The sequence below is a fragment of the Ursus americanus genome, chromosome 11 (genome assembly GCF_024610735.1).
Source record: "Ursus americanus isolate L20-20 chromosome 11, mUrsAme1.1.p, whole genome shotgun sequence".
Classification (NCBI taxonomy): domain Eukaryota; kingdom Metazoa; phylum Chordata; class Mammalia; order Carnivora; family Ursidae; genus Ursus; species Ursus americanus.
In genome coordinates, this window is record NC_142137.1 from 67,628,273 (window position 1) to 67,641,780 (window position 13,508).

A 13,508-nucleotide genomic window follows, 5' to 3' on the forward strand; every position below is an offset into this window, starting at 1 on the left:
GAGCTTGGGACCACTTAGGAAGAACAGGTCATTATTACCAAAAAGTATGCATAATGCCTATTTGTGAACCAGGCTATTTTGTTGAAATGTTTCAGAAAGCTCTACTAAAGAATAACTGATGTTTTCTGCTTAATAGATTTTCAGTAACTGTTAAATGAATGGCAAACACAAAGCTGAAGCTGATATTGTTTTTTGTTTTTTTGTCTTTGAGAGAGAATGTGCACGTGTGCACAAGGGGGCAAGGGCAGAGGGAGAGAGAGAGAGAAACCCAAGCCGACTCCCTGCTATGTGTAGAGCCCGATGCAGAGCTCAATCTCACAACCTCGAGGTCATGACCTGAACTGAAATCTAGAATCTGACGCTTAACTGACTGAGCCACCCAGGCGCCCCTGGAACTGATCATTGGAAATGATGTTACTGGAGTTTCAATATGGATGTTTAAAGTTATGGATGGCAAAACTGGTCTTAATGTAAATTACTACCTGACTGTAAAATTCAGTATGGTAAATGGAGCTCTCTAAAAGGAACGATAAAGGCATAATCATCACAGCTCTGTGCTCAGGCCTGAGTGGCTCAGATCTTAAGCATCTGCCTTTGGCTCAGGTCATGATCTCAGGGTCCTGGGATTAAGTCTCATGCCAGGCTCCCTGCTCAGTGGGGAGCCTACTTCTCCCTCTCCCTCTGCCTGCCACTCCCCCTGCTTGTGCTCTGTCAAATAAATAAATAAAATCTTAAAAAAAAAATGCAGTTCCGAGAAATTTGGAAACTCACATAGCATGAGGCATAGAGGGAGAGTGGTAGGGCGGAGATCACCCCCAGGTCTGCCTAGCTCCCAGGCAGTCCCCACTGCAAGTGTCTGCTGCACTTGGAACTTCCATCGGGTAGTTCTAGTAGCTGTTTAGGGTAAAGTGTAGGAAAATATTTGAAAGTCATTCTTCTAACCAGTTTGCTTCTTGGTTCTTAAGCAACCAAGTGGATTTAAGTGAGCCACTTTGTGAACAGTCCAGTCTCCATATTGATGAGCACAGAATCCAGAATCTTTCCAAAAACTTTGTACTGCAGATTTAATATGACCTGAGGAAGAGGAGATTTTTAAGACCCTTGGCACCATTATTTTCCCTTAGTATTAATCCTTTTCTGAAGCCAGTAGCAGGACAAACAGCTCACTGATGATGTATAACACTACCTGATGTCAATTCAATTTTGTGCCAGCCTAAGACTGAATTTCCAATTAGATAGGACAAGGTGAAAAGAGCTACAGAACTTAGTAATTAAGGGCACAAACACTGGAGTCAGACATCCTTGTGTAAAAATCCCGGGACTGCCATCATATTAACGTGTGACTTCAACCACGTTATTCTATTGCTCTGGGCCTTAGTTTCCTTTTCTGTAAAATGGGTACAATTATGGCATCTAAGTCATAGGTGGGGATTCTGTGAGGATTAAAGGAAACATCTCTTAAGCATTTGCAATGCCTGGCACATTGAGATTAATGAATGACAATTTTTAGTGATGTTGTTCATGTTCAATTGTCATTAAGTTATGTTCTTTCTACACCCAACCACAAATAATAATCAAGGCTGTGAGCTAAGGAAATCACAGAGACTTTTATGGGCTTTGCGACCAGAGGTGATAATAGGTGATTCTAAGGAGGATCGGAACTCATTAACAGAACCACTTTCAAGATTAGTTACCATCCAACAGGGAGAAATGGCTTGGAATAGTCCTTTTTGCTTTTGTAGTATTACAAGGATTTTCGGTGAGCCGCGCTTGGCATTTATTCAGTAACTTTCACCAAAGAAGCTCAAAACCAGTCACAGAAAAGAAACTGAAAAACCTTGAGACTCAGAAAAGTAATGCTGCCTGATTGATGGACAGCCAGAAAGTATGGAGGGCCAGACGTGGCTCTGATCACGATATGGATGTGAATACAGTGGAAATGAGATCTTTCTGACATTTCTAAGTGTTTTGTTCCTCTGGCTTCAGAGACGGGCAGATGACAGCACTAAGGAAAAAGAGGACGGGAGGCCCAGCGACTGTTTGAGGAAGCACAGAGAAGGCCTCAGAGGGCTGGTTTAGCAAAGGGAGAGGTAAGGGTGGCAAAGACAGGTCCGCAGATGGAGCTGACAAGCGCTTCTAGACAGGAAATGACACTGGAGCAGTTCGGGCTGGCATCTGGTGCTGTTTCCACCATGTGGTTTGGAAGAAGTGTAATGCCATCTGGCAACTACCTCCCAGAAGCATGAGTTAGTTCGGTTCTTCTCAGCCCTTTCGGCCACACGGGCTCTTTCACTAAAATACAACTTAACCGACAGATTGCGAAACGGGTATGGAGGTCTCGAAGCCCCTCTAAAGACTGCGAGAGCCTCTGCGGAAAACGCTCACATCCTCCACGGTCCCCAGTCCCGGCGGAAGCGCCCCTCCCCCGGATCTCGGCTCCGCCCCGCGGCGCCCGAGCGTGTCGTCACCCGCAACCGGCCAATCAGGGCGCGTGACCAAAATAGCGCCGTATAAAGGCGTGCAGGCCTGAGCCGCTTTCTCAGAGCCGCGCGCTGGGGCGGGGTTGCGCGCGCAGGTGAGCGGGGCGGGGCCGGCGCACACCTGCTTCCGCTGGACGTGGGCCGGGAATGCAGTCGGCCGGGGCTCCTGCGCTCGCAGAACCTGCAGTGTCTGTGTAACACCGACGCAACTGGGCTCTAGTTCAATAGAAGTCGTCACTACTCTCCCAACCGGTTTGCAATTCGGAAAGAAGCGCCGACCGCAACCTGCGGCTTGCGTAATCAAAGGGCATGTTTAAAGAGCCGACCACAACCTAGTTTCCAGTGGTGACACCTTGTCCCGCAGGAGAACATGTTAATTTAGCAGGTTCTAAGCCCTGCAGGAAGTCCACGATGAATGGACGCGTATCTGCTCTCCCGAGCAGGCTCACAATTGTAGGTGGCAGACAGAGGGTCCACGGCCAACTGAGGCCGGTGGTAGTAAGATAGACCTCCTTTCCTGGAGGAGGAGATCAATTCAGAATGGGAAGCATTTCTCGAGGTCACCTTTCTAGGAGTAGGTGACTTTTGAGCTATTAGGTGGGAAAAAAAGGCTTTGACCTCGTACATACCTGGGTTCAAGCCTCTGCCTGGTCACCCACCCGCTCTGTGAACACTGAACGCATCAGAAAACCTAAAAGTGTTCCCTTCTTTAAAGTGCAGATAGCAATAGATATGTGCTAACATTTTTGAGGTGCCCCCCCACGGGATCATGTTAATTTTCTCCTTTTTTCCCCCCCGTCTTCCCTTCTTTCCTTAATCTCTTTCTTTCATTCTCTTCATTTTCTTTTCTCCTTCATCCCTTCATCTTTTTTTACCTTTTTGCTAATAGGGGTATAACTTACACATAATAACTTGCGCAGATCTTAAGAGGACACGTAGGTGAACTTTCCTGTATGTATACACATGTAATCAGGTCCCAGATCAAGCCGTAGGACATTTCAATCACCCCAGGTTTCCACCTGCTCCTACCAAGTCAATGCTTATCACCGCAGAGGTAAGCACTATCCTGAAATCTATTAATATATATTAATTTGCCTGTTCTTAAACTTTATATAATTGCAATCAAGCAGTGTGCTTTTTTCTGTCTGGTTTCTTTCACCCAACATAATATCTGTAAGATTTATCCACGGAATTGCATATATCAGTAATTTGTTTATTGCTGGGTAGTATTCTTTTGTATGAATACACTACAATTAATTTATCTAATTCTACCATTGATGGTCAATTTGGTTGTTTTCAGTTTTTGTCTATTTTGAATGAAGCTGCTGTGGACATTCTTACAGTCTTTTGGTGAATAAATGCGCTCAATTTTATTTGGTATACAGTGGAATATCTGTCATAGGATAGGAGTATGTTTCATTTTAATGGACACTGCCTAACAGTTTCCCAAAAAGGTTGAATCAATTAATAAAAATCAGTTACTTAATATCCTTGACAACAGTTGGCATTAACAGTCTTAAAATTCTTGGTGAGTATGTAGCACTATTTTCTTGTGGTTTTCATTTGTATTTCCCTAACGAATAGTGATGTTGAGCCTCTTTAATACCTTATTACCCATTGGGTAACATTTTTTTGTGAAATGGTTATTCGAGTCTTTTTGTTTGTTTGTTTTTAATGGGCTTGTCTGTCTTTTCCCTAGGATTTCTAGGAATGCTTTATATTTTCTGGATATGAGTCTTTTGTTAAGCATTATGTATCATGGATATATCCTCCCAGTCTCTGCCTTGCCTATTCAGTTCCTTATGGTGTCTTTATTTTATTTTGTTTTTAAAATGAACATGCAATAACATTGAATTTTAAAAATTTATAGTTCTACGAGATTTGACACATGTATAAATACTGTAACCACTACTGTAAAATCGGGATCCAGAACAGTTCCATCACCCCAGAAAACTCCCTTTGCAGTCATATACTACCCCACCTGTTACCCCTGGGAATCATGAATCTGTTCTTTGTTATAGTTTTGCCCTTTCCAGAATGGCATATAAATGGAATCATATAGTGGGTAGCCTTTTGAGTCTGGCTTCTTTCATTCAGGATAGTGCCTGTGAGATTCGTACATGCTGTTGCATGGATTAATCCATTCTTTTTTTTATACATTTTTATTTTTATTTTTATTTATTTATTTTTTAAAAAGATTCCATTTACTCATTTGACAGAGAGCGAGACAGCCAGCGAGAGGGAACACAGGCGGGGGGAGTGGGAGAGGAAGAAGCAGGCGGAGGAGCCCGATGTGGGGCTCGACCCCAGAACGCCAGGATCACGCCCTGAGCCGAAGGCAGACGCTCAACAACTGAGCCACCCAGGCGCCCCAATATACATTTTTATTTTTTAAAAAAGATTTCATTTATTTGTTAGAGAGAGAGCACACACACATGCCAGCAAGGGGAGCAGCAGGCAGAGGGAGAAGCTGATGCGGAACTTGATCCCAGGACCCTGGGGTCATGACCTGAGCCAAAGGCAGGCGCTCAACTGACTGAGCCAGCCAGGGTTCCCTAGCCCATTCCTTTTTATCGCTCAGTAGGATTCTATCACTGTTTGTTTACTTGTTGAAGGAACTTTGAGTGGTTTTCAATATTTGACAATTATAAGTAGCACTGCTATAAACATTTGTGTACAGTTTTGTGTGTGTGTATAAATATCAGTTTAAATACCCAGGAGACTGTTGCTGTGTCGTTTGGGAAGTATATATTTAACTTTATACAAATCTGCCAAACTGTTTCCCAGAGAGAACCATTTTGTGTTCCCATCAGCAGTGTGAGAGTTCCGGTTGTTCTGTATCTTCATCAGTACTTGGTATTGTCACGTTTTATTTTAGTGGTTCTAATATGTGGTGGTGGTATCTCATCATGGTTTTAATGTGCAATTTTATAAAGGTTAATGATGTTAAGCATCATTTTATGGGCTTATTTGCGATACATTTATTCTCATTGATGAAAGGTCTATTCAAGCCTTTTTCCCATTAAAAAACCAAAACAGGTTGGGGGCACCTGGGTGACTCAGTCGGTTAGGCAGCCCACTCTTGATTTCAGCTCAGGTTGTGATCTCAGGGTTGTAGGATCCGGCCCCATGTCGGGCTCCATGCTCAGCAGAGAGTCTACTTGAGATTCTCTCTCTCCCCCCCATCCCCCTCAAATAAATAAATAAAATCTTAAAATACAAAAAACAAAAAAACCAACAACTAGGATGTTTTCTTGCTGTTCAATTTTGAGAGTTCTTTCTGTATTCTGGATACAAGTCCTTTGAAAGACTTCCTTCCACTGAATTGACATTGCGTCTTTGTGAAGAATCATTGGCCATATTGTGTGCCTGTTACCATTGTTCTTACATATCTACTTTTTCCCTGTAGACATAAAAAATTCCCTGTCTGATAAGTCCACACTCTGTGGCATCTGAGTCAGGTTCCGATGCTTGCTTTGTCTTTTCAAACTGTAATTGTTCTTGTCTTTTACCATGCCTGGTAATTTTTTTTGTTGAACGCCAGACATATTGTGTCAGGTAAGAGGAACTGGGGCGATCAGGCTTTTCGGGTAAAGTTTTCTGTTCATCTGCTAGGAGTTGCCTGTGCTTAATGTTTGCTCTCACCATTGGTACCAGAGACTTCCTCTGGTTTCCTCATTTTTTTATGCTTCCCTGTTGCCTTTGGGTTTTCCTAAGAACGTCTTTGGTAGAGTCTGTGTTTTGCAGCTCGCTCTCTCCATTGCAATCCCTGTGACTGTATTCCGGAGCCCTGTTGATATGGTGGTAACGTGTGAGGGGAGGGAGGTAGTCTGTAATCATAGAATTATAATTAATCTGTTTTTAAGGGGCCTGAGTCCTTGGACTGTGACATTCAGAAGCAGTTCTTAGTCTTTTCTTTGCCTCTCCTTATCTGAGACAAGAAGGCTTGAGGGGGTTAGAACTGGCTAATTGCCATTCCTTCAAATCAGGTAAGACTCCCTTAGAGGACAGGCCTTTGTTAGGGAGACTTCTTTGGGTGTTTTTCAAAATGGTGAATTTTCCTTTTCCCCTGCCTGAAAGCATGGTGGGGCTTCCAGAGCAAAAGCCCACGAAAATGTGGGGTCCTTCTAAGACTGGGCCCCCAGGAGAGCTGAAAACAGAAGATCTGTTGATTAATTTTTAAGTTTGGAGATTTTCCAGTTATCTTTCTCTTATTGATTTCTGGTTTCTGTTGTGGTCATAGAACATATTTCATATTATTACAGGACTCCTGGTGGCTCAGTCAGTTAAGCGTCTGCCTTCAGGGTCCTGGGATCAAGTCCCACATTGGGCTCCCTGCTCAGTGAGGAGCCTGATTCTCCCTCTGCCTGCCACTCTCCCTGTTTGTGCTCTCTCTCCTTTCTCTCTCTGATAAATAAATAAATAAATAAATAAATAAATAAATAAATAAATAAAATCTTTAAAAACAAAACAAAAACAGGAAAACCATATTTTATATTATTTCATTTTTTTTAAACTTAATCGAGACTTGTTTTATGACCCTGGATATGGTCTATTTTGGTGAGTGGTCCTCAGGAAGAATGTACTACGTGAACTAGTCCACAGGTATCAGTCACATTAGTTCGTTGATGGTGTTTTCAGTTTTGTGTCCTTGCTGATTTTCTGTCTGCTTGTTCTGTCGATTACCGAGAGGAGTGTTGAACTCCCTACCTATAATTTTGGATTTGCCCATTTCCCCTTCGTTTTATCAATTTTTGCTGCAGGTATTTTGAAGCTCTGTTGTCCGGTGCGTGCACATTTAGAATGGCTGTGCTCTCTTGGCAACCCTTTTGTCATTTGCAAGGACAGCAAAGGGTATGAGGTTCTACCCCCCTTGCAAGCTTAACGAGTTAGCCTGCCACAGTTTCGTGGATGCTGGCAGAAGACACAGGATGTTATTAGCCACAAGAGCAGTAGCCACACTGTCAGCCTTTGCACCACTTCCTTGAGCCCCATTGCTCAGCGGCTGATGCAAACGGGGCCGGATGGCACCTGTACAAACAGTGGGCCGCAGCACAGCAGATGATCCCTGGGGTTATGGGACCCAAATCTTTGATTATAGGCAAGAAATCTTCCTGACCTTTGCCATTGTTATACTGGACTAAAAGCAGACCAGCCACTGTCTTACTTGAGAGGAGAGCAGTTTCTGTTTCCATTGCTGTTGACTGCACAAACATCCTTGAAAAGATACTCCAGATCCAAGACAGTCATTACCTCCGTTCACAAGACATTCAGAGATGCAAAGGCCTTTCGAGAACTGTCCTTCAGCAATAACGTCCCTGTCTATCCCCTGTAATTCTCGTTCTGAGGTCTGCTTTGTCTGGTGTTAACCTAGCTGTTCCGGCTTTCTCTTGGTTAGTGTTTGCATGGCGCATTGGTTTCCATCTTTTTATTTTTAACCTCCTTCTATCTTTACATTTATGATGAATTTGTGTGTCTGCGTGTATATGTTTTGTTTTGTAGACAGCATATAGTTTGGTCTTGTTTTTTCATCTATTCTGAAAATCTCTTAATTTGCATGTTTAGATCAGGGGCTGGTAAACTATGCCTGTGGGTCAGATCTGGTTAGTGTCCTGTTTTTGTAACTAAGATTTTGTTGAAATGTAGCCAGGCTTGTTCATTTATATCTTTTCTTGGGTGGCTTTTCCCTTATAAGAGCAGAATTGAGTAGTAGCAACAGAGACCATATGACTGAGAAATCCCAAAATATTTACTGTCTGGCACTTCATAGAAAAAATTTGCAGACCCTGGTTTAGATTTTTACATTTAATGTAGTTATTGACATGTCTGGATTTAGGTTATTTTTTAAATTATTTTATTTCTTTTTTTGCTTCTTCCCTATTTTTCATTCTTTTTTTCTTCTGTCCTGGCTTATCTTGGATTATCTGAATAGTTTTTAATGTTAAATTAAGAAAATCTTAATTTTCTTTTTTCTTTTTTTTCTTTTGAAGATTTATTTATTTATGAGAGAGAGACCAGGGGGAGGGGGGCAGAAGGAAAGAATCCCAAACAGACTTCCTGCAGCGTGTGGAGCGGACCACAGGGCTCAAGGCCACAACCCAGAGATCACGACCTGAGCTGAAATCAAGAGTCAGACACTCAACCGGCTGAGCCACTCAGGCGCCCCCTCCCTTTTAATTTTCTATTGAATTTTTCATTGTATCTCTTTGTACGTGTTTGTAATGGTTGCTCTAGGGATTATAATGTACAGACTTAATATTGCACAGTCTAATTAGAACTCGTATTTTATCACTTCAGTTGAATGTTGATACATTACTACCATATAGATCTCTTCCTCCTTCATGTTGGAATATCTTTTTCTTTGGATCTTCTGAGTCTTACTTTGCAATGTCTGTTTTTTGTGGCTGCCTCCCTAAGTCCGCTCTCTGCTGGGGAGTAGCCTACAGCCTGGCGTCCTCATCGCCGTTCTCCCTTATCTGTCCTGCACAGATCCATCTCCCTGAAGTACATTCTCAGCTTATCATTGGGCTGCTCAGAGTATTTATTTGACGCTTTATCGCTTGGAACATAAAATCCAAATTAATCAGCTGCTCTTCCGTCTCCTGCCATCCCATCCATCCTATCAGGAAATGCATCTTGAGCTGCTCTCTAGCCTCTGGGGAGAAGGAGCTCCACCTAAATTCTCTGCTCCAGCCAGATGGCTTTCATCATAGTCCTGCCTCCAAGCCCTTGCAAACTATCTCCTTGCCTGTCCCAACTCCTGTGCAAATTTCCAGGACTCCATAAGCCACTTCCTGCAGAGAGGCCCCTTGGGCATCCCAGGTCACCTCAGCCTTTCTTTTCAGTAGCATGTGATCACCAAACTGAGTACAGAATGGAGTCGAATCAACATTGACATGATTTTAAATTGTGGCAACAACAACTAGGGCCATCCCGGTCGGGAACAGGGAAGTAAGAGCAGTAAGTGGGAAACAGAGTTGGGTCAGGGTTACAGTGGCCGAGTAGGTGAGAGAGGCTTCCTGTCCCATCATGAAAGCACCTGTGCAGCAGCTGACTTTTAGTGCACAATCTACAACCAGAGGATCTCTCCTTAGATCTGGAGTCTCCTGAGGGCTCTGATTTTGAAGAGCTTTTAAATTCAGTAGGAAAGGGGTCCCTGGGTGGCTCAGTCCTTAGTGTCTGCCTTCTGCTCAGGTCATGATCCCAGGGTCCTGGGATAGAGCCTGGCATCAGGTTCCCTGCTTAGCGGGAAGCCTGCTTCTTCCTCTCCCACTCCCCCTGCTTGTGTTCCCTCTCTCGCTCTCTCTCTTTCTCTCTCTGTCAAATAAATAAATAAATAAATAAATAAATAAATAAATAAATAAATAAAAATCTTAGAAAGAAAAAATTGGTAGGAAAGAGTCTAAAGCCCTTCCTGGGAACAAGTGTTGAGAGGGAGGAAGCGCATGGGACGTGAGGGCCTGGTGGCCTGGTGGCCTGAGGTGACTACTCCCTCCCATGCAGCTCTGTGCCTAGGGTCCACCTCATGTGTTGCTGGAGAGAATCCAGCACATTCCACTCATCTGTGTGCCAGAGCTCACTTTTGTTCTTGGCTCCATCTTCAGTAATTTGTTATCAAGAGAAAGACTCCCAGCAAAATCATGTTTCTTGCACAATCCCAAAGGTGATAAATTGCCCCAGATGAACATAGACCAGAGTGGGCTGATCCGAGATAGCGAAGAGCGGGGCAGAGGGACTTACGATCAAGATCAAAACGGAACAGGATCCGTGGGGAGTGGATGCGTGTTGTGACTTCCTACCATGGTGCGTTGTCGAAGTGCCGTAAGCACAAACAAAACACACTCTTGTTCTTATTGCAGAAATAATACACATTTGTTGTATAAAAATTAGAGAATACAGTCAAGGAAGAAATAAAAGTCATCCATAACTCTATTTTAGTGCACATCTTTGAAAATCTTATGCACCTTCTTTCCTCCCTCCCTCCCTCTGTCCTTTGCAATGGGAGATATTTGACCACTGTCCCTCTTAGTAATTCCCTGAACTAGATCCTTTCAGTGTCTCTGCTCCCCAGTTCTCACCTCCGTTGTCCCTCTCCTCTCCTGGGGCATATCCTCCTCTCTGCCTTTTTCTTGCCGTAGGATCATTTCAGATGGGGTCATCCACACAGATAGGGGCAGAGACCAAGGCAACCTCAGTGTGAAGATGGGCATACCCGACGGCAGAGGAATTTTCTCACTGGGATCTACAGGCAGGGCAGCTGGTACAGCCGTAGGGTCAGCTCAGGGGGGAACGTGGACTGACAGAGGCTGCCGCACATAGACTGGCTCCCTGTCATACCTCTCTCCAGACAACCAGCATGTGACTGACCATCTGCTCCAGCAGGAGGGTAGGGTGCTCGGGGGCAGGGAAGGGGACACACTGGCAGAAAGATTTACTTTTTCATTGAGTTTTAACACACAGACAATAAGGGGCATGAGGAACGCTCATCTTAAGTGCGTAGCTCAATAAAGTTTTACATTTGTGGGTACCTATAGGACTGTGTTTGAGCTCAAGATATAAAACGTTTGCAGCACCCAGAAGTTTTCCTCTGCTCCTTCCCAGTCAATATCCATTTTCCCTGAATCCTCTCCACCCCAAACACACGATTTTGGCTTCTTTTAACAGGTGGTGCTTCATATTTGGCTTCTTTTGCTCCAGATAATGTCTGTGAGATGCTTATTGTCTGCTACTGTGTTGAAGATATTGTTTCATCAGCTTCTTATTTTACCAAAAATGGAATCGTCTTGTGCATGCTGTTTGTCGTGGGTCTTTCCGTTTCATATATTGGCAACAGTTTCCCTCGTCTTCAGCATTCTTTTACTACGGATTTTTCAAAGTTTGGATAATGTTCTCTATTATGTGTGTGCTGTAGTTTATTGGACCAGCCCTCAATTGTTCAACATGAGATAATTTCCTTTTTAAAAAATTACAAACAATACTTCATTGAACATTCTTGCAATGACATCTTTGTGCACATACTTATTTCTTTAGGATAGACTATAAGAAATAGAATCACTAGATCAAAGATCATATACATTTTTAAAGCTTTGTTATCCAGAAAGGTTGTATTAATTTTCTATTAGCGGCAGTGAATGAGAGTGTCTGTTTCCTCAAATCTTTACCATCACTGGACATCATATTTTGAATATCTGCAAAAGTATTCATATAGATGAATGTATCTTTTTGAAAAAATAACTTAAAAAATTAAACTTGTATCATTTTAACTTGCATTTCTATAGTTACAAATATGGCCAAACCCTTTTATATTTATTAATCCCTTCTTCTGTCTTGAGACTCTTGATGTCAGTGTCAGGCAGGGTTTAGTTGTAGATAACTGAACCACTCTTTCTATTTTAAAGAGAAAGAGCTATGACAAAGGGAATTAGCTTCTTACAAAATCACTGGGAGAGGTGGGGGAGCAGGACCTGTGCTGGCCTGAGAGGAATAACTCTGAGAACACTACCCCAACCTGCTGCCTCCGGAGAGCTGCTGCTTTTGCCCTAATCAGTTTCATTCTACACCCAGGGCTGTTGGCCCTTTAGCCATGTGAGGTCCGCTAGAACTTCCCCAGCAAAAATAGTGCCTTGTGCCCAGCTCCCAAGACACAGACAGCTGTTGTTAACTAGACTGGAGCCTCTGCTAATTCCACCATCAGAACAAACAACAACAAAGTGAAAACAACCCAAATACAAAATACCCAAAAATGCTAGGTTAAATGTAACAAATGTCCTTTTCGGTGTATTTGAGGTTAGGAGAAGGCCAAGGAAACTCCCAGGAGTCACAAATGAAAAGGGAGCTGGAAACTGGAGTTGTAAGCAAATGCTGGGGGTACTCAGTCTGGTAAGCTAGATGCTTGGATGGTCCTCTGGGCCTGGTAGACAATGCCTTGAGGGGCCCATGCATATTAGGGAGATGAAATGGAGGGTTCTAAGACCCCCACAGGGCTATGGCCTCTGGGAAAGAATGGACTGAATAAAAAAAAAAAAATCTGACTTTTAGCAAAGAGAAATAACAAGGACATTTGTCTTTGCCCATGCTCTGAGTGGGGAAGAAAAGTAGCTTTCAGGAATTTGTGATGATACATTGCCACCTGCATGGGTTTTGGGTTTGAGGTTTGAAGCTACACTGAGTGGTCTGAGAAGTTAATTTTGTGAGCCTGAGTTGGTAACAATTCTGGCCATCTGACAAAAGCTATGCAGATCTTTCTGGGGAGACATAGTCTCAATCTAGGCCTTATAGGATTCCTACAGGTAAACCCCAGCTGAATATAAGCTCCTACTCCAAAAAAACAAAACAAAACAAAACAAAACAAAAAAAAAACAAAGAAACAAGCCACCATAAAAGAATTAACAAAAACTCCTAAGAACTTATGATACTGGATTTATCAAATGCAGAATATAAAACAAGAATGCCTGAAATGTTTGGTTAAATTTCAAAGCATACACAAGAAAGGAACAAGAGTACTATATAATATAATCATATAATATACATTCCCAAAATTACAAAATTATAAGTGGACAGCTTGATGAAATTTCACAATCTGAACACGTGTGTAACCAGCACCCATAACAAGAAACAGAACATTAGCAGCACCCCAAATCCCCCATCCCTCATACTTCCTTCTAGTCATTACCCATATCTCTCCTAAGGGTAACTACTATTCTAACTTTTTTTTTTTTTTAAAGATTTTATTTATTTATTTGACAGAGAGAGACAGCGAGAGAGGGAACACAGCAAGGGGAGTGTGAGAGGGAGAAGCAGGCTTCCCGCCTGGCAGGGAGCCCAATGCGGGCCTCGATCCCAAGATACTGGGATCATGATCTCTAGGGACCAGCAGTCTGTGTTTTGACAAGCTCTGATGCCACTAACATGTGAGGACCATGAAATTAAGTATGTACATTTGAGTCCAATCAGCGGGGAAAACAACTATGTCAAACTTCTTAATCCAAAATAAGGTAGAGAAGGAGAAAAAAGTAGAAGCATAAAATG

General features: G+C 42.8%; 1 long non-coding RNA gene across 1 annotated transcript in view; it reads left to right on the forward strand.

Moving 5' to 3' along the window:
- The first annotated feature begins 716 nt into the window (after positions 1-716).
- Positions 717-13,508, forward strand: part of LOC123797498 (uncharacterized) — a 215,686-nt gene continuing 202,894 nt past the window's right edge. Inside the window, exon 1 of the long non-coding RNA XR_015726160.1 lies at positions 717-3,534. This is a non-coding gene — a long non-coding RNA (uncharacterized LOC123797498). The remainder of the gene's footprint in view (positions 3,535-13,508) is intronic.